This window comes from Mustela putorius, unplaced genomic scaffold (genome assembly GCF_011764305.1).
Source record: "Mustela putorius furo isolate JIRA1106 unplaced genomic scaffold, ASM1176430v1.1 tig00003867_pilon_pilon_pilon, whole genome shotgun sequence".
Classification (NCBI taxonomy): Eukaryota; Metazoa; Chordata; class Mammalia; order Carnivora; family Mustelidae; genus Mustela; species Mustela putorius.
Genome location: NW_025422019.1, coordinates 3,761,277 through 3,781,364, shown reverse-complemented (window position 1 = coordinate 3,781,364; position 20,088 = coordinate 3,761,277). Strand labels below are relative to the sequence as shown.

General features: G+C 39.6%; 1 long non-coding RNA gene across 2 annotated transcripts in view; it reads right to left on the bottom strand.

Annotated features, from left to right (window-relative positions):
* LOC101672051 overlaps positions 1-19,735 on the bottom strand; it is a 33,012-nt gene extending 13,277 nt beyond the window's left edge. The window contains exons 1-4 of one of the 2 annotated variants that reach the window (XR_006602417.1): positions 19,613-19,735; positions 19,126-19,190; positions 7,790-8,416; positions 7,016-7,130 (exon numbers count right to left, since the gene is read on the bottom strand). This is a non-coding gene — a long non-coding RNA (uncharacterized LOC101672051). Of the gene's footprint in view, positions 1-7,015; positions 7,131-7,789; positions 8,417-19,125; positions 19,524-19,612 lie in introns of those variants that run through there. The other variant, XR_199990.3, reaches the window with a different exon arrangement.
* Positions 19,736-20,088: the final 353 nt, after the last annotated feature.

Sequence of the window (20,088 nt, the reverse complement as noted above, 5' to 3'; positions counted from 1 at the left end):
TCATAATTTTTTTGTCTTCCACATTTTTAAACTGAGGTGTCAGGTCCTGAATCATTTCCTGCTGTAATTTTTCACTATTTTACCAAACTTTGAATACCTCTTACTTTATCTCATTGTCTTACTAAAATTTTTGAATTGATATGTGGTTACCATTTCCCTGTTTGTTGCTTTTGTAGTTGTTGTTGTTGTTTTTAACTGATGAGTGTTCTCTGCTATTCTTTAGAGTGTTCCTAACCTCCCATTTCCTTTTAGTATTACCAGTAGTATCTTTGAACATTGTGTTGTTGACTATTTAGTATTACTCGTCTTTCAATAAAGTTCCTTTTTGTATTAACAAATTGCAGGAGGTTCATAGAAAATAAAAACAAAAAACCAAACCAAAACAAACAAACAAATAAAAAAACAAGGAAGTATCCTAAATTGGAAGAAATTCTCTCTAGCTCACAGTGAATTTTTATAATACAAGTAATTGTCTTGCCCACATTGCTTTGGCATTAACTTCTTCCCAGTTAACAGAAATCAATGACTATATTGTAGTAACTTAAAATGAAAATCGCTCTTTTATAGCCTGCTTCACAGAGAGACTACTTCCTACTAAATGGCTTATCTGCGAATTCACTCAATCAGGTCTAACCTCTCCACTTCCTCATCCTGTGAAATGTTTTGAAGAAACTTGGTTTTATTATTGGAGCAAACATCACATTGTCATTATTTTAAAAATAATACTAATGTGACTCTTCCAGACAACCTACTATACTCTAGAAAACTGCTCATGCTCCATGTATATCTGAGCTCTTCAGTTTTATTGTCATATCACATAACCATCACTCTTCTTTCTGTTTTAATTGAAGTATAGTTAACACACAACTTTACATTAGTTTCAAGTGTAAAAAATAGTGACTCAACAACTCTATACCTTATGCTGTGCTTACCGCAAGTGTAGCTACCCTCTGCTACTCTACAATCCCATTACAGTACCGTTGACTATATCCCCTATGTGTCCTTTATCCCTTGACTTACTCACTCCTATGTATCCCACTTCTCTTTACCTCTTTTTGCCCATCTCCCTCACCCCACTCCTTTTTTTTATGTAATTGTTAGTTCATTTGGCAGGTCCCTCTTGAAAATTATGAGGACCTTATATGTAAATGCTAGTTTCATTGAAATGTTATTCAAGCAGAGGATTATAGGCTGATTTAAAAATTCTGTACTTCCGCACAGCAAAGGAAACAGTCAACAAAACAAAGAGGCAACCCACGGAATGGGAGAAGATATTTGCAAATGACATTACAGACAAAAGGTTGATATCCAGGATCTATAATGAACTCTTCAAACTCAACACATACAAAACAGATAATCATATCAAAAAATGGGCAGAAGATATGAACAGACACTTCTCCAATGAAGACATACAAATGGCTATCAGACACATGAAAAAATGTTCATCATCACTAGCTATCAGGGAGATTCACATTAAAACCACATTCAGATACCTCCTTACACCAGTTAGAATGGCCAAAATTAACAAGACAGGAAACAAGAAGTGTTGGAGAGGATGTGGAGAAAGGGGAACCCTCTTACACTGTTGGTGGGAATGCAAGTTGGTGCAGCCACTTTGGAAAACAGTGTGGAGATTTCTCAAGAAATTAAAAATAGAGCTTCCCTATGACCCTGCAATTGCACTACTGGGTATTTACATCAAAGATACAGATGTAGTAAAAAGAAGGGCCATCTGTACCCCAATGTTTATAGCAGCAATGGCCACGGTCACCAAACTGTGGAAAGAACCAAGATGCCCTTCAATGGATGAATGGATAAGGAAGATGTGGTCCATATACACTATGGAGTATTATGCCACCATCAAAAAGGATGAATACCCAACTCTTGTAGCAATATGGACGGGACTGGAAGAGATTATGCTGAGTGAAATTAGTCAAGCAGAGAGAGTCAATTATCATATGGTTTCACTTATTAGTGGAGCATAACAAATAACATGGAGGACATGGGGAGATGGAGAGGAAAAGGGAGTTGAGGTAAATTGGAAAGGGAGGTGAACCATGAGAGACTATGGACTCTGAAAAACAACCTGAGGGTCTTGAAGGGGCAGAGGGTGGGAGGTTGGGGGAACAAGATGGTGGGTATTAGGGAAGGCACATATTGCATGGAGCACTGGGTGGGGTGCAAAAACAATGAATACTGTTACGCTGAAAAGAAATTTAAAAAAATAAATAAAGTATAACATATATGTTAAAAAAAATTCTGTAGTTATTTAAAAAATCCCTAGCCTCACCAAGCTTTTTATTTTTCTTTCATAATTGACCTAACTTCCATCTGTACATCATAGTATAAGCAATTAATAGCAGAGAACAACAGTTTTATAAAGTACTGGGATTAGAAATTACAAGCAAATTACAACTGAATCTGTAGTTCAGTTGTGAAAGAGAAGGTTAGGTGTTACAATCTATAATATTTTTTTCTGTTTTGACATTATCTGGTTCTGCTTCTACTCTGTGTTATCCTTAAGAAGCTTATCACAACTGTTCAACTTATTTTTATGGAGTTTCTAAAAGATGGATACTGTTCCAAGAAGATATAATTTCTAATCTTCATAATAATTGTTCAAGGTAGATACTATTATCTCTATTTTAAAGATGACAAAATTAAGGCTTAGAAAACAATGGAAGGATTTCATGTTTAAGTTGGTAGATTAAACATGCATATCAATCACATGAGAATTATATTAAAAGGAAGGAAAGAAAAGAAGGAAAAGAAAAAGAAAAGAAAAGTCTAAAATGTCCATAATCTAGCATTAGCAGGTATTCATAATAGTAGGGAGGATGAAGGAGCTTAAGAACAGCATAATTTCTTACAAGTAAAGACATTAATTCCTCTGTCACTCTTCCAAGTCAGACAACTTTTTCATGGGAAAAAAGGAAATATTTATTCCCTAGAGAAGACAAAAAAGAGGGTTTCTGGCCTGGAAACACCAGGCATAGGTAAAGGTGGTGATGCTAATAGGAAAAATTTTAAAGAATACTTAAAAGTAAAAAATGAAACTAAACACACATGCACGTGCACACAAAACAGGGTCTCAAACAAAAAATCAGGAAATCGAAAGGGATCTCATATTTTCAATAGAGGTTCTTAAAAGATAAAGAAGCTAAATTTTAATCTTAGTACAAATGCCACCCAATCTGGCATTCTTAACTAACCAGCTTATTGATTTATTTTGAAGGCACAATAAGCATGTGGAAGTCTATAAAATTTCACTTTGATGTACCTTTTCTCAGAAATGTACTAGAAGATATTCTCTACTTGCCAAAATATGAGAGAAAACAAAACAAGGGTTGGAGGGAGAAAAAGAATAGAATAGAGGGCTATAAAGCAAGAGAGAGAAAAGTGAAATTTCCATATTTATGTTGAAGAGATGTTTAAAATGCCACATATAGCTATTGAGCACTTGAAATGTCATTAGGCCAAAATGAGATGTGCCCTAAGACACGGGTTAGCAAACTTTTTCTGTAAAGGTCCAGATAGTAAATATTTTAGGTTTTGCAGGCCAGACAATTCTGTTGTAGTAACAGGAAGCAGCCACTGATGATAATAACAAATGGTGGAGACTTTGTTCTAATAACACTTTATTTGCAAAATCAAGCAGTTGGACAGGGTTTGGCTAACAGGGTTGTTGACCCAGTCTCGTATAAAATACATCATAGATTTCAAATTTAAGTACAAATTAAAATGGAATATATAATGTCTCAAATTTATATATTGATTATATACTGAAATGATCATTTTGAATATATTAGTTTACATAGGATATATTTTACAATTAAATTTGCCAACTTTAGTTTATTTTTTTATATGTGGCTACTAGAACTTTAAATTTAGGTGTATAGCTTCCATTCCATTTCTGTTGGACAGTGCTATCTAGAATGATGGCTCTGCCTTTTGCAAAAGTCCACTGGAGGATTCAGGAATCATTCATTCATAGAATTAAAAGCAGTATAACTTCAAATATGGTCAAACAAAATAAGAGGAGAATTAACTGAGAGAGATGATTTAAGATTGAGCTAATTATAAGTTAAAACAAAAAACCAACCACAAACCTAGGCAAATGGAAAACAGACAGGAACAGCCATGATCCTCAAATCCAGGAAACTGAAAAACTATACTAGAGAGTATAAATAAACATGCTATAATGTGTGCCTCAACTATAAATATATACTTTGATTTATGCCGTATTATCATAAAAAATACAAATACTGGATATCGTTATACTAGTTTCAGAGGTTGAATTTAGTGATTCATCAGTTGCAAATAACACCCAGTGCTCATTATATCAAGTGCCCTCCTTAATGCCCATCGCCAAATTATCCCATACCCTCACCCACCTTCCCTCTAGCAACACTCAGTTTCTTTCCTAGAATTTAGCATCTCTTATGGTTTGCCTCCCTCTCAATTTCATCTTATTTTATTTTTATTTCCCTTCCCCTATGTTCATCTGTTTTGTGTCTTAAATTTCACATATGAGTGAAATCATATATGTGTCTTTCTCTGACTGACTTATTTTGCTTAGCATGATACCCTCCAGTTCCATATTTTGGCTATTGTGGACATTGCTGTTATAAACAGTGGAGTCCAGGCACCCCTTCAGATCACTTATTTGTATCTTTGGGCTAAATACCCAGTAGTGCAATTGCTGGGTTGTATTGTAGCTCTATTTTCAACTTTTTGAGGGACCTCCATACTTTTTTCCAGAGTAGCTGCACCAGTTTGCATTCCTACCCACAGTGTGGAAACGAACAGTTCCCTTTCTCCACATCCTTGCCAAATTCTGTCATTACCTGCCTTATTAATTTTAGCCATTCTGGCTAGTGTGAGGTGGTATCTCCTTTTTGTTTCAGTTTGTATTTCCCTAAAGTAGAAAAGTTTGTGGTCTCTTTGTTTTTATAGCAATTTTAATAGAATTGATACCTTTAATATATCTCTATGCATAACTGTAAAAATAAACTAGATGATAACAATGATGACTAAAAATAGACTTTTTAATATGGGAGAAGGAAGGAGGAAGGGAGGAAAGCACATCATAGTACTTGCCCAATGTCACATGGTTAGTGATGGGGCTGCCATCTAATCTGAAGCTGACCTGTCTGACTTCATTACAAGATGCTGTCTGAATGCAGAAATAATGAAGGCAGGCAGATTAAATGACATCTTTTTACACAGGCATTGTCAGGAGTTTCACAGCCCCATTGCAGGCCTATCTTTTTAATCCTTTAATTCCAAGAAGATTCCTAAACAAGGAGCCCTGCTCCAACCTTGGACCACTCCAATCCTAACTTGGGCTGAGTTCCCAAAGGCTCCTATTGAATTGCAAAGCCAATGTCTCCTCCAGACTGAGCACATTTGACTGACTCCAGTCAGCTCAGGAAATAAATGGTGGTGAGGATCTTCTGGTTCTAGCCCTTGAATTTCTTGCATGATTTTTTTTGTAAAAATTCCTTCTTTAGAGGCAGCTGCAGGGACTGACTTTGGAAAACCTTGTGAATCCTTGTTCTCTCCATCATATTCTCCATCATCATGAAAACCATTCTCAATAATGAGCTATATGATGGCCCAAATCCCCTGAAGATCCACCCTGACAGCCCCACTGTGGAATCATGTGGCATACGGCAGAGGTAGGCAAGGATGACAAACTGTTGAGGATCTCGTGGCACTGCTGTTTGAAACTGCAGTGCTCTCTTATGGTTTCTCAGTTGAGGATTCCCAGACCCACTTTAACCTTATCTATCTCATGATTGTACTAGGGCTGAGCACTGAGGAAAATGAGGTGACAGCAGAGGAAACCAACATGGCTGTCTTCTGGGTTGACAAGGATGCCTCTCACATGGAAGAAGTAGATTAGGAGTTTCTACCTGCAGACCTTGTGTCCTATAGTCCCCATGGTTCCCCCAGAAGCTGCAAGTGGCCCTGGCCCACCTAGTTCCCTCTGCCAATGTCTAATGGTTGTTCTTCTCTCCTGTCCTTCTGCCTAAGGCAGGATACAAGGGATTCAAGCTCTATCCTGTCCCTTATTTGACATGGGGTATGGATGTGTATTGTGAGGTTTTATCTTTATTGTTTCTTTTTGCTCTGAGGTTAGAGTATGCAAAATAAAGAAAAAAGAATTATTAGTAGTGCATTTTTTAAGCAAAGTTTCTTCTCATTATGTTTTCCTCATATTGTTACTCCTAATTCTTTCCTTGTTTAGTCATGGAACCCTGTTCTCTAAGCTTTGAATATTCTGAGATTTTCAATCTCCCAAACACATCTTGGCTTGTAAGAGTCTGGACTTTTTAGGCTTGATGTTTTAATTTCCTGGATATTCAATCACCTTAATCTGCCTGATGAGCTAGCATTTTTCAAAGTACCATTCATGGACCCCTTCTCTGTTGAAGATTTCCCTGATTCCTCCCCATTTTACAAAGAGGGATATTTGTAAGTCTTTAATAGTGACTGTCTCTGTCCTGAGTCACATGACAGCAGGAAGTATTTCTCACTCTTGTTTTTGTCCTCAGTTTCCAATCCAAGCCCTGTACAAAGGTGGCATTCCAAAGTCTTTCTCCAATGTAATAAGGAAGACAGCTAGGTAGGAGTGGCAAATGAGCTCACAATTAGGTATCAGCATCTGTGGTCTGCTTTTAACTTGTAGACAGAGATGAAATCCAACAACATCTATGTTAATAAATGTTAATGATATACAGACTCATTTCTTAAAGACTATGGAAAGCATGTTGAATAATCAAGTATCCAATTTTAAACTTAAATAATACTAAAAAGAACTGTGACTCTACATGCAAAACAAAAACAAAAACAAAACAAAACAAAAAAACAAACCAGTATTATTTCACATTATCAAGTGACTGCATTAGGTTTGCACCCTAGACATGAAGCAGTACTTTGGATGAATGGCATACACAGTGTCCACAATTCACCTCAAGAGCAAATTCCAGTATTTATTTGAATAGTATACCTTCCTGTTGATTTCACAACAGTGGGAATCTGGGACAGGCAGGATGGTATCTGGAAAAGTAGAGACCATCAGAGTTGAGCCTTTGCATTCTTAATGCCAGTTCTTGTTTTGATGTCTAAAACAAAATAAAAATAAAGTTGAAATGACTAAAACATTTTGTTCTAGAACTAGTAAATAGGTTCCTTCTTTTATTTTGCTTTTCTGAAACAAATTTAGTAGACTTGTCCCATGTAACTTTGATGTCTTAGCCTCTATGTTTAACAATCTTGGCTGAGACAATTTGGGGCTTCTTGCAAAAATACAGCAAAAGTCTGATGAGTAACAAATGGCCAGAGCTGGAAGTTCACTATAAACCTGCTACCTATTTCTTCAAACAAGAACACTGGCTATAAATACAATAGTATTATTGATTCTTGTGGATATGCTTCTGTTCACGATTTTGACATTTAGAGAACATGGTTTATTTCTTTTCCCTTTTGTAAATATATATATTCTTTAATTCCTGAAAAATGACAGCCTTTATAGGATTTCAACTTTCTTTTTGTCATGAGAGATGTAATACCCATTTATGTCAATTTTTGTTTAATTCTTTTAAAAGGTGTAGTACAGCTCAAACATGCTGATGCAGAAAGCAGTTCATTTATGAATACACAAACACAGGGAACAGTCAATATTCCAACCAACATCTAAAGTATTTAGAGATCATCTTCTAAGTTTTCATTTTTTTTTTCCTTCCTTTTACTCATTCCCCTTATAGACTTAGATATCTCTTACCTCCAGGACTTGTTTAACTCATCTTCATGTCCTCTCAGGATAGCATTCTTTTTCTTTATTTTTCTTATTCCAGAAAAAAGTTGGCGGTACTTTTTCTATGACTGTCTATAATCCCCCAACCTTCCATAACTCACACCCATTGAATTCCTGCTCTGACTTCTGTTCCGTGAATAACATACATCTTTTATTCACACAAGTCTTCTGGTCTTTTGTTGATCCAATCTTTAACATGCCAAACATTTGAGTTGATTTTACCCTTCTTTGAAATTTTTTTTTTCCTTTTTGTCATTGGCCTAAGAGCCTATTTACCCTCCTGAAATTTTCTCCCCGCTGCCCCTTGCCTTCTTCCTCTTCTCTATATGGATACCTTTACCTATGACATTTTATGATCTTCCTTAATGTTTCTACCTGACATTCTCTTCATGGAAGATCACATCACTTCATTAAGGGCATCTGTACATGTAATTTTTCCAAAAATGTTTTCCATTTTTCTCCTATAACTACTTCCAAATCACCATCAGCTTATTGTCCATTTATTTTTTCCATCATAACAAGAAAAAAAAAAATACAACTTGTCCTTGCATAGTGATGGAAGGGAAGAAATCACAATAAAGTCTGGCTCCAAGACTGAAACAAATGAAAATAAAATAATATTTACTCTGCTGCTAAAGTCACTGAAATAATTGACATTCATCTTTCTTGTTCCTCAGATTCAGTCATCATTCTGCTGATCCTGGTTTCCTTAATTCCTTTCTTCTCACTAAGATCTTTTTGTGATCGTCTCAATGCCACTATTAATTCTGCTGCTTTGCATTATTACAACTCAATACCCAAATGTCAGTACCCAAACTGGTCCTTCTCACTTGCAATATATTTTGCACAATGACACCAGAATAATCTCCATAAAACAGTTTTCCTTAATCAAAAGCCTTCATTAGTCCAGTGGTTTTCAACCAGGGAGATGTTGTCCCCCATCACCCTCCCAGAGACTTTTGACAATGTCTAAAACATTTTCCATTATTACAGCTGAGGGCAGAGGTGCTATTGACATATAGCATGTGGAAGCCAAGGATCCTGTCAACCATCCCACAGTGGATAGGAAAACACCTGTACCAAATGGCTATCTGATGCAAAATGTCACAAATATCAAGGTTGAGCAAATTTCCTTTAATCTAATAAACATATCCTCTGAATTTGGTTTGATGGCACCTTTGCATTTGTATCACCCATTATTCCCTAATACCAGCACTACATTCTTCTCATTCTGTCTGTCATCCTTGAAACATGTTTGAAATATTTTTGTCTTCCTGCTAGAAAGGCACTTCCTTTTCTCTAACTTTGGACATTAAAAAAAAAAAATCTTTTTAATATTCTTCATGAAACTTTAATGGGGCCACCATGTGAAACTGTGAAACTACATGTGAAACTACTTTCTTTTATACTGTCATGAATGTAAGCCCTTGCTGGAGAACCTGATCCTCAGGAGCAAATCATGTCTCAAAAGTTTTGTCATGCTCCCAGAAAGTAAGCCACATATTTAGCCAGAAATCATCTATGATACTTTAAAATACAGGGTAGATTTAACTAGATGCTCAAATAGAATCAGAATTGACTGTACTCATTCTTAAAGGAAGGTTGGGGGGACCTCAATTCTACCTGAACTTTTAATTTCTGAAAAACACTTTGTAAAGCCTAATGGCCCATTCTCAGCTCCCTTGTTTTTCTAATGAAGGTCTCCTGCCCTTCCACAACAGAGATAGCTGCCTGGAGGCATTCACTTTACAAATTAGGTGTGATACTAGCAGACTTTAAATTATCAGGGCACAGAGAGGAAATCTTCTTTTACCCATCTAACATTTATGGTGTTTATGATTTAGAATTTTGGATGCCAGATATCAGGTAAGACATCTAATAAAACCCTCAGACCTAAAGACTGGCAACCATGATTCTGAATGAATTGGGAAAGCATTTTATAATCAGACTTTTGTTCCGTGTTCCAGCAACTTCTTCCTCTCTTTTTTCTCCTCCTCCTCCTTCTTTTTCTTTTCTTTTCCTCCTCCCCCCATCCCCTTCTTACCTTCTTCTACTTTTTCCTTCCTTCCTTTAATTTGTAAAGGAAAAAATAGAAAAAAAATGGTAGATTGGAAGAATTTCACAGACCAACCAGTTTTAAAAGGGCTAAATATTGTATTTCACATTTGATAATTCATAAAACCCATTTGAGTATAACAGACTTTGTGATGTTCTGGGTTAAAAACAAAACAAGACTAAGTAAATGCAACAAAACTTTAACCATTTGAGGGATTCCAGTTCCAGATAACAGTGAACTCATATGATTAGTTCCCTTCATGGGATATAAACTTGTCAAGAAAGGTTTTTTGGCTCTTATAAGGAGAGACAGGAGACAAAAGAGATATGGAGAAGCCCTAGGGAAATGAGGAATGGAACAGTAACACAAGAGGAATGAAACAGTAACACAAGAGGAATGAAATGCAGAAGTGAAGGCCTAATTGTGGTTGGAGAATCTAACAGTCCAAAGAAAAAGGCAAGGGATTAAGAGTATTGACAAAAGATAGTAAAGAGATGAACATATGCTGAATTGAATACCTCTAATCAATTGAGAAAGAGACTAATTGAGACAATGTTGGAACAATGGGGTTTAACAATGGTTGCACATTAGAAACAGAAGAAGAGAATTTTAAAATATATGGATATTTAAAATTTTGTCAGATCAACTGAATCAGAATCCCTGAAGATTGGGCCAAGACAAATGAATTATCAAAAACTTTTAACTTATAACTGCAATATGTGTAATGGTTGAGAAACATTGCCATGTAAAGCTCATGAAATTTGAGAACTTAATGAGGCTTAGGAAAGAATGAAGGTGATGGAAAAATTACCTGGAATGACAGGAGATAGTAGAAGAAAGTGAGATGTTTGTGATGAGGGAGCAGGAGGCTGGCTGAGGACAAAGCAAAAGCTGGCACCTTGCACCCCCTCTTCACCCACTCCCCTCCATATGTGTAGCATTCCTCAGGCACCCCTGACTGCCATAAAATGATAAATAGTTAACTTGCAGGGATCGCAATCCTGCAGAACAGGAATCTCCCTTGCTCTACAGATGTCCTAGAGACCTAATCAGGGAGGTTACCTTATCAATAGCACAAATTTCCAGAGGCAAATAACTCTTGGTTCCTGAAGCCCCAATGTCTCCCTCCCACCATAAACTGGAGGAGACTGAGGTAGAAGGGAATGTAAATGATAGCCGGATCATAATGATGAAGTTCTAGAACCTAGGTGAGGTTTGGTGGGCTGAGGTCTGGAGCCGATGACCAAGAAAGAATTCTTGAGACATCTTTGGTGCAAAATGGTGGTTTATTAAAGCACGGGGACAGGACCCATGGGCAGGAAGAGCTGCTGCCCGGGGTTGTGAGGGATGGCAGGTTAAGTACCCTGCTGTTGGGGGAAGGTGAGGGGAAGGGAGGTTTCAGTGGAGTTTTCATATGCTAAAGAGGGCCTACAAGGTGCCAGGATGTTCCAGGCCTGCCTGAGGCCTTGCCCTTGCTGCTGGATCAATGTTGTCTTTAGACCAGCCATTAACATTAAGATAGTTGGGAGACTTTTTGGTGGGGTGTCACAATCCTGCTATCAATCATCTTTGTTAGTGAGATTTAGAACATTTGTAAGCCAAGGGAGACTCCTGTCTAGCAGGATTGTGAGCTCTGCAAGTTAACTATTTGCTCATTGTTCATGGCAGTCAGGGCTGCCTGAGGGATACTACACTTATGGAGGGGAAAGGGTGAAGAGGGGGTGCAAGGTGCCAGCTCCTGCTTTGTCCTCAGCCAGCCTCCTGCTCTCTCATCAATAATACCCCACCAAGAATTTCCCAACTATCTTGACATTAATGCCTGACCTAAAGACGACATTGATCAAGCCATAAGGGCAAGGACTCCCCCTGGCACCTTGTAGGCCCTCCCTAACATGTGAGAACTCTGTTGAAACCTCCCATCCCTTCACCACCACCACCCCCAACTGTGGGGTATATAACATGCCTACCCTCACAACCCGGGGCAGCAGCTCTTCCTGCCCACGGGTCCTGTCCCCGTGATTTAATAAACCACCATTTTGCACCAACAACGTCTTAAGAATTCTTTAGTCATCGGCTCCGAACCTCCTCACCCCACCGAACCTGACTTAGGTTCTGGGACTTCATCATTTAGATATGATTCTTAATTAGTGGAGCAGTTAAAGTCACTGCAATTGCAAAGTTACAAAAATGAAGAACTATTGTATTACACGGTGAACACACTTTCATGAACAGATAGTGACTTTTCAAAATATTCAGTGAAAGATGGACCATAACCTGTGGAATAAAGTGGATATAAAAAAGAATCCAATATATTTAATGGGCCCTGGGACATAGGAGAACAACTAGTAACAATTTTAATACAGTTTCCTAGAGTTATAGAAGATTTTGTAAAAAGGAGGAAGAGGTGATTCTTTACAGGAGAAATATGTTTTGAGGACATAGTAGAAAAGGGTTTTACCACCATCCTTGGTTACTTATTTGCTTTGGGCCTTCTAAATTTGGAAACAATCACACTAGGACAAATTTAAGGATGCTTGGGACACTATTAATGATTACAGCATTCTTGGTCACACAGTGTAACTTTATGTAAGTTATTTAACCTCTATACCTCATCATTCTCACCCACAAGATGAAAATAATTTTAAAACCCCCTACTAGAGTTTTTAGAGGTTATAGGCTAAAACCTTAATAATGTCTGGGGAACCTACATGGCTCAGTCAGTTGAAAGTCCCACTGTTGATCTTGTTGGATTCCCCCCAAAATGGGTACCCCAATAATTGGTCCATGATTACAAAAGCGAGACTGATACAAAGCAAAAGTCAAGCAAAGCTTTATTTCATGCCAAGCATCAAGAATCAAACTGCTGCAAATCAATCAAGGTGATACAACACATTAATAAAAGAAATAACAAGAACCATATGATACTCTCAATAGATGTTGAAAAAGCATTTGACAAAGTACAGCATCCCTTCCAGATCAAAACTCTTCAAAGTGTAGGGATAGAGGGCACATATCTCAATATTATCAAAGCCATCTATGAAAAACTCACCACAAATATTCTCAATGGAGAAAAACTGAAAGCTTTTCCGCTAAGGTCAGGAATGCGGCAGGGATGTCCATTATCACCACTGCTATTCAACATAGTACTAGAAGTCCTAGCCTCATCAATCAGAAAACAAAAAGAAATTAAAGGCATCCAAATTGGCAAAGAAGAAGTCAAACTGATGAAGTTCTAGAACCTAGGTGAGGTTCGGTGGGCTGAGGTCCGGAGTGGATGACCAAGAAAGAATTCTTGAGACATCTTTGGTGCAAAATGGTGGTTTATTAAAGCACAGGGACAGGACCCATGGGCAGGAAGAGCTGCTGCCCCTGGTTGTGAGGGATGGCAGGTTATGTACCCTGTCATTGGGGGAAGGTGAGGGGAAGGAAGGTTTCAATGGAGTTTTCATATGCTAAAGAGGGCCTACAAGGTGCCAGGATACTGGAGGCCTTGCAGCTTGATCAGTGTTGTCTTTTGGCAAGCCATTCACATTTCTGCTATCAATCATCTTTATTAGTGAGATTTGGGTTTAGAAGAAATTTAACTTTATTTAGGACTGAGGAACTGAGTTATTTGCCTCTGGAAATTGTGCTATTGATAAGGTAACTTCTTTGTTAGTAGATCTTTAGGACATTTGTAAACCAAGGGAGACTCCTGTCTTGCAGGATTGTGATCTCTGCAAGTTAACTATTTGTTTATCATTTATGACAGTCAGGGGTGCCTTAGGAATGTTACTACCAAGGGGAGCCAGTGGAGAGGGAGTGCAAAGCTTTTGCTTTGTCTTCAGTCAGCCTCCTGCTCCCTCATCAAAACTATCACTCTTCACAGATGATATGATACTATATGTGGAAAAACCAAAAGACTCCACTCCAAAACTGCTAGAACTTGTACAGGAATTCAGTAAAGTGTCAGGAAATAAAATCAATGCACAGAAATCAGTTGCATTTCTCTACACCAACAACAAGACAGAAGAAAGAGAAATTAAGGAGTCAATCCCATTTACAACTGCACCCAAAACTATAAGATACCTAGGAATAAACCTAACCAAAGAGGCAAAGAATCTATACTCAGAAAACTATAAAGAACTCATGAAATAAATTGAGGAAGACACAAAAAAATGGAAAAATGGTCCATGCTCCTGGATTGAAAGAACAAATATTGTGAAAATATCTATGCTACCTAAAGCAATCTACACATTTAATGCAATCCCTAGCAAAATACCATCCATTTTTTTTTCAAAGAAATGGACCAAATAATCCTAAAATTTATATGGAACCAGAAAAGACATCGAATAGCCAAAGGAATATTGAAAAAGAAAGCCAAAGTTGGTGGCCTCACAATTCCAGACTTCAAGCTCTATTACAAAGCTGTCATCATCAAGACAGCATGGTACTGGCACAAAAACAGACACATAGATCAATGGAACAGAATAAAGAGCCCAGAAATAGAGCCTCAACTCTATGTCAACTAATCTTTGACAATATCCAATGGAAAAAAGACAGCCTCTTCAACAAATGATGTTGGGAAAATTGGACAGCCACATGCAGAAAAATGAAATTGGACCATTTCCTTACACCACACATGAAAATAGACTCAAAATGGATGAAGGACATCAATGTGAGAAAGGAATTCATCAAAATCCTTGAGGAGAACACAGGCAGCAACCTATTCAACCTCAGCCACTGCAACTTCTTCCTAGGAACATTGCCAAAGGCAAGGGAAGCAAGGGCAAAAATTTCATCAAGATCAAAAGCTTTTGCATAGCAAAGGAACAGTTAACAAAACCAAAAGACAACTGACAGAATGAGAGAAGATATTTGCAAACTACATATCAGATAAAGGGCTAGTATCCAAAATCTATAAAGAACTTAGCAAACTCAACACCCAAAGAACAAATAATCCAATCAAGAAAAGGGCAGATGACATGAACAGACATTTCTGCAAAGAAGACATCCAGATGGCCAGCAGACACATGAAAATGTGCTCCATATCACGCAGCATCAGGGAAATACAAATCAAAACCACAATGAGATATCACCTCACACCAGTCAGAATGGCTAAAATCAACAAGTCAGGAAATGACAGATGCTGGCGAGGATGCGGAGAAAGGGGAACCCTCCTACATTGTTGGTGGGAATGCAAGCTGGTGCAACACTCTGGAAAACAGCATGGAGGTTCCTCAAAAAGTTGAAAATAGAACTACCCTATGACCCAGCAAATGCACTACTGCATATTTAACCTAAAGATACAAATGTTGTGATCCAAAGGGGCACATGCACCTGAATGTTTATAGCATCAATGTCTACAATAGCCAAACTATGGAAAGAACCTAGATGTCCATCAATAGGTGAATGGATAAAGAAGAGGTGGTATATATACACAATGGAATACTATGCAGCCATCAAAATAAATGAAATCTTGCCATTTGTGATGACATGGATGGAACTAGAGGGTATCATGCTTAGCGAAATAAGTCAAGCAGAGAAAGACAACTATCATATGATCTCCCTGATATGAGGAAGTGGAAATGCAACATTGGGGGGTTAAGTGGGTAGGAGAAGAATAAATGAAATAAGATGAGATTGGGAGGGAGACAAACCATAAGTGACTCTTTATCTCACAAAACAAACTGAGGGTTGCTGGGGGGATGGGGGTTGGAAGAAGGGGATGGGGTTATGGACATTGGGGAGGGTATGTGCTATGGTGAGTGCTGTGAAGTGTGTAAACCTGGCAATTCACAGACCTGTACCCTGGGGATAAAAATACATTATATGTTTATTAAAAAAATAAATAAAATGTGCAAAAATAAAATAAGATAAAATAAAATTAAAAATAAAATTAAAATTAAAAGAACAATAAAACCAAAAGAATACTCCCAACCAAAAAAAAAGAATCAAACCAACCATCAAACAGACCGGGGGGGTGGGAGGCAGAGTTAATTTAAGTTTTACAACAAAATGGCAGTTCAACCGGGGTGGGGTCGCTCTGGCTGGTTAGGCCCTTACATTCCCCCTTTTCTTTGGAGGTTAAATCTTTGACTTTTCAGCCAGTTCTATGTCCCTTTTCACTGGCTGCCAGACTGTTTTAATGATTCCAGAGTGATTTACCCAGAAACAGCATTTCTCTCCTAGGGCTACACAGAGCTCCCTCTTGTTAGAAATAGTATATCAAGCCCTTATTGTCTATATTTCCACCTATATTTTAACAATAGAAGCAACAATGAATGCAATGAACTCATTGTTTTTGAGTCTTAGCTTCAGTCCATGAGTGGCGGGGTCCATCTCTGGGGGGCGTCCTCGTCCTCAGCTTGTTTGACATGATTCATGTGAATCCAGACCCTGACGCTGTCTACTTTTATTGCTGTGGGGATTGTCAGGATGACAGTAAATGGTCCCTTCCAGCCAGGCTCCCAAGTTTCCCACTTGGTGGTGGTATATCTAAACCAAAGCCCTGGGTTGGCCAGGATGTGACTCCTTCCAAGACAGACTGCAATGCCTGTAGTGACTGGAGTACAGACTGATCAGACATTTCTGCTAGGGCAACCTCTTGTAGGCAAGGGCAGAGCATGGGTGGGGTCTCCTGAACACTATTTCAAATGGGGTAACCTTGTTTAAGCAGGGTGTACATGGAGCCCTGAGGAGGGCAAAAGGAAGGAGATCCACCCATCCACTGCCAGCCTCCAGAATTAGCTCTGCCAAGGTCTCTTTGAGAGTTCAGTTCATTTTATCTCCTTGCGCAAAGCTCTGGGGCCGGTAGGCACAATGTAGTTTCCAATTAGTATCCGCAGATTTGGCCAATGCCTGTGAGACTGAACTCACAAATGCAGGGCCATTGTCTGACCCAATCGTGAGAGATAACCCAAACCTCTAGTAGCCTTTTTCGCTACCACTCCTGCCATCTCATGTTTGGCAGAAAAAAAAGCCTCTACCCAGCCTTCCATCCATACAGATGTTGGTGGTCTTACCCTTGGCCATCTGTAGCACCTTGGTGAGTGCAATCAGCTCCACTTTTTGTACCAAGGTTCTGTGTGGCAGGGCTGTCATCCAGAGTTCCTGCTCGGAGAAACCACCACAGCCCCTGCATACCTCTTTCCATCGACCATGTAGCTACTCCCGTCTGTGAACAGAGTCATTTCCGCATCTGGGAGGGGAGTGTCTCTGAAATCCTGCCTTTTTCCTGTGACCTGGGTCAGGACCTTCCTGCAGTCATGTGGGTGCTCAGCCAGCACCTCTGGTAGCAACGTGGCTGGATTTAGCACCACCTGAGGCTGGCAGGTCACTTTTGGTTTGTTGTGGAGGAGGGCCTGATACCCTGTCACTTGGGCATTTGTCATCCACTGATCAGGTGGAGTCCGGAGAAGGCCCTCAATAGCGTGGATGTTGGGCAAGATGAGATTTTGGCCCAAAGTCAATTTGCTTGCATCCTTTACCAGAAGGGCCATGGCAGCAATTATGCAGAGGCAAGGGGGGAACCCAGCCACTACTGGATCTAGTTTTTTGTTAAGGTGGGCTACTGGCCTTTGCCAAGGCTCCAGAGTCTGAGTCAAACCTCCCTTAGTCAGTTCGTAGAGAGGTTGCGCCATCTCCTCGAACCACAGTATCCACAGCCTGCAGTAACCCACAATCCCAAGAAACTCCCTCTTGGAGATCAAAGCCTAAATAAGTGGTGTGGCTCTGACAAAGCTGTGCTTTCATTGCTGATACCTGATACCCTTTTCCTGCAGAGTCTGTAAGAGAGCCCCCCTGCCCCCCCCCCGCAAGCATTACCCATAGTCCTCAGCGGCTATTTCTGCTATTCCCACTAACTCGGTCAGATTCTTCCTTTTAAATTTCAATTTTCTTAGGTTTCCTCCTTATCTCTGGGGCTGACTGATTGGCAAAAGCAAGACTGTCTAAACGAGCTATGGTGCAACTTCTCTGGAGTTTACCTCAAGTTATCTAGCTTAGGTAAACAAACATTTAAAGACAACCTAATCTAGAATTTAACACCCATAGAGGTATGTTATTAAAACTACCTTTTTGGGGCACCTGGGTGGCTCAGTGTGTTAAAGCCTCTGCCTTTGGCTCAGTTCATGATCTCAGGGTCCTGGGATTGAGCCCTGCATCAGGCTCTCTGCTCAGCAGGGAGCCTGCTTCCTCCTCTCTCTCTGCCTGCCTCTCTGCCTACTTGTGACCTCTGTCTGTCAAATAAATAAAATTTAAAAAAATAAATAAAACTACTTTTCTTATTGAACTTATGCAAATGACTGATTGCCATGAAAGAAAGAATACTTACTAAGACCTTTTGGTTTCAGAGGGTTCAGATAGAGAGAAAGGTTGAATGTCTTGATTCGTTTACAAATGAGCACTTTCACCTTTCTATAAGTTACAGATAACTTAAGAAAAAGTTTCCCTAGTCTGGACGAGCAAACATTACAAAACTAGTCATGTTTAAAATAAGACAACACATTAAGAGACACAACATTACAACTTCCCTTCAGTTCATCTAGTCCCATGTTACTAATTCTGGTTTAGTCCTAAAGCAGCTTTTACTTCTGGAAATTATTACCCATTACAGTTCCCAGGATTTTAACATATCAAAGACCTGTATTTGTCCTGAAAGTCTCCCAAAGGAATTCCTTTAGGGAGGTTACCCAAATGTAATGTAAGGTTTATCCTTGGTTTAGCAGTACCCCCCTGAGTAACTTAGCATAACAAGGAAAAGCCTTATGAGTCAAAGAGATCTCATTTACAACTCTGGGCAGGCAAAGAGAAAAACCATTTACATTTTCTTAAAAACACCTCAATCTCTAGTGAAGACTAAATATTAACCAATTGTGAGCTGTTATAACAAAATTCAGTTAAGCACAAAAGATGTTTACCAACAGATTTCAAAAGCACAAACCTAATTCCAGGAACTAGCACTCTAGCGTTTTATCCCATTTGGTTTAAAGTTTCAGGTTAACAAAGTTTCAGGTACTTTGACAATTACCCATTAAAACTTTGAGATAGACAGTTAATCATCAGTTTAGTCATCTCTTTGCTAACAGATTTTAACAGATTGTAACAAATAACACGAGCTTATTTGACTTTAAGTAAAAACTCTGAAGTCTCCCATTTACTACTGATAACTCAAAAGACATGTTCATCCTAATTAACCCGACAAACTTAACTTAGTTCAAATACTGATTTACATTCCACCTGGGCCCACTCTGCTTCCAATGTTTACCTGAGACCTGAGTGGGAAGATCCGGAGTAGGGGGTGTTAGGTCCAGGGGGCGCTTTTCTTGTTTCCTGACAGTGAAGAACAAAACAAAGTGCCACCAGAAGGCAGAGAAAGGGTTCCCATTCGAGTGCTCATCAGCTCCAAGAGAGGAGCAGACGCCATGCTTTCCCGCCAGCAAGGGGGAGGGGCTGGTCATTTCCTGTCGGGCCTGAGAGGGCAAGGAATGTCCCCAAAACAAAGGTAGTTTTGGCATCTGCTTAGGAATATTCCTTAAAGTCTGTCTTGAGTTAGACTAACCCCAGTTGGCTCCATTTATAGCCCTTAACACACGAAATGAGTGAGGGAGAAGCCCCACATCTATTAGGAGGAATGGAGAGATGAAATCAGAGTCCCCTTACTCTCTGCTTGCCCCATCCTTCAAACACAACAAACAACACAACAGGCTACAAAAAGACAAGACAAAGACAACCGCAAACCCAGTGGCCCTTACCCAGAGCTGGCCTGGGTGGGTTTTTTTCTGGCCTCCTACAGATGCTTGCCAGGGGGTCTTCTCTGTCCCCTAGAGACGCTTGCACAGATGAGCGACAGAACAAAACCAGACCCAGCGGCCCTCACCCAGAGGCTGCCACTGGCGGGGGTTTCCTGGCCCCCTACAGATGGGGGTTTCCTGGCCCAGCCCCCTACAGATGCTCGCCCAGATGAGCCACAGAACAGACCTAGACCCAGCAGCCCTCACCTGCTGGTGGGGGTTTTCCCAGCCCCCTACAGACGGGGGTTTCCCGGCCCCCTACAGACACTTGCCTGAATGAGCCACAGAACAGAACCAGACTCAGATGACCGCCTAGGGGGGACTTGGACCCCTAGATGATCTACCAGAAGAGGGATGGGGCATTCCCGCATCCACTCCAGCCCTGGAGAGCATGGCTGCATCCAGCTTCTCCCTGGTGGGCCCTACCTGGAGCTCCA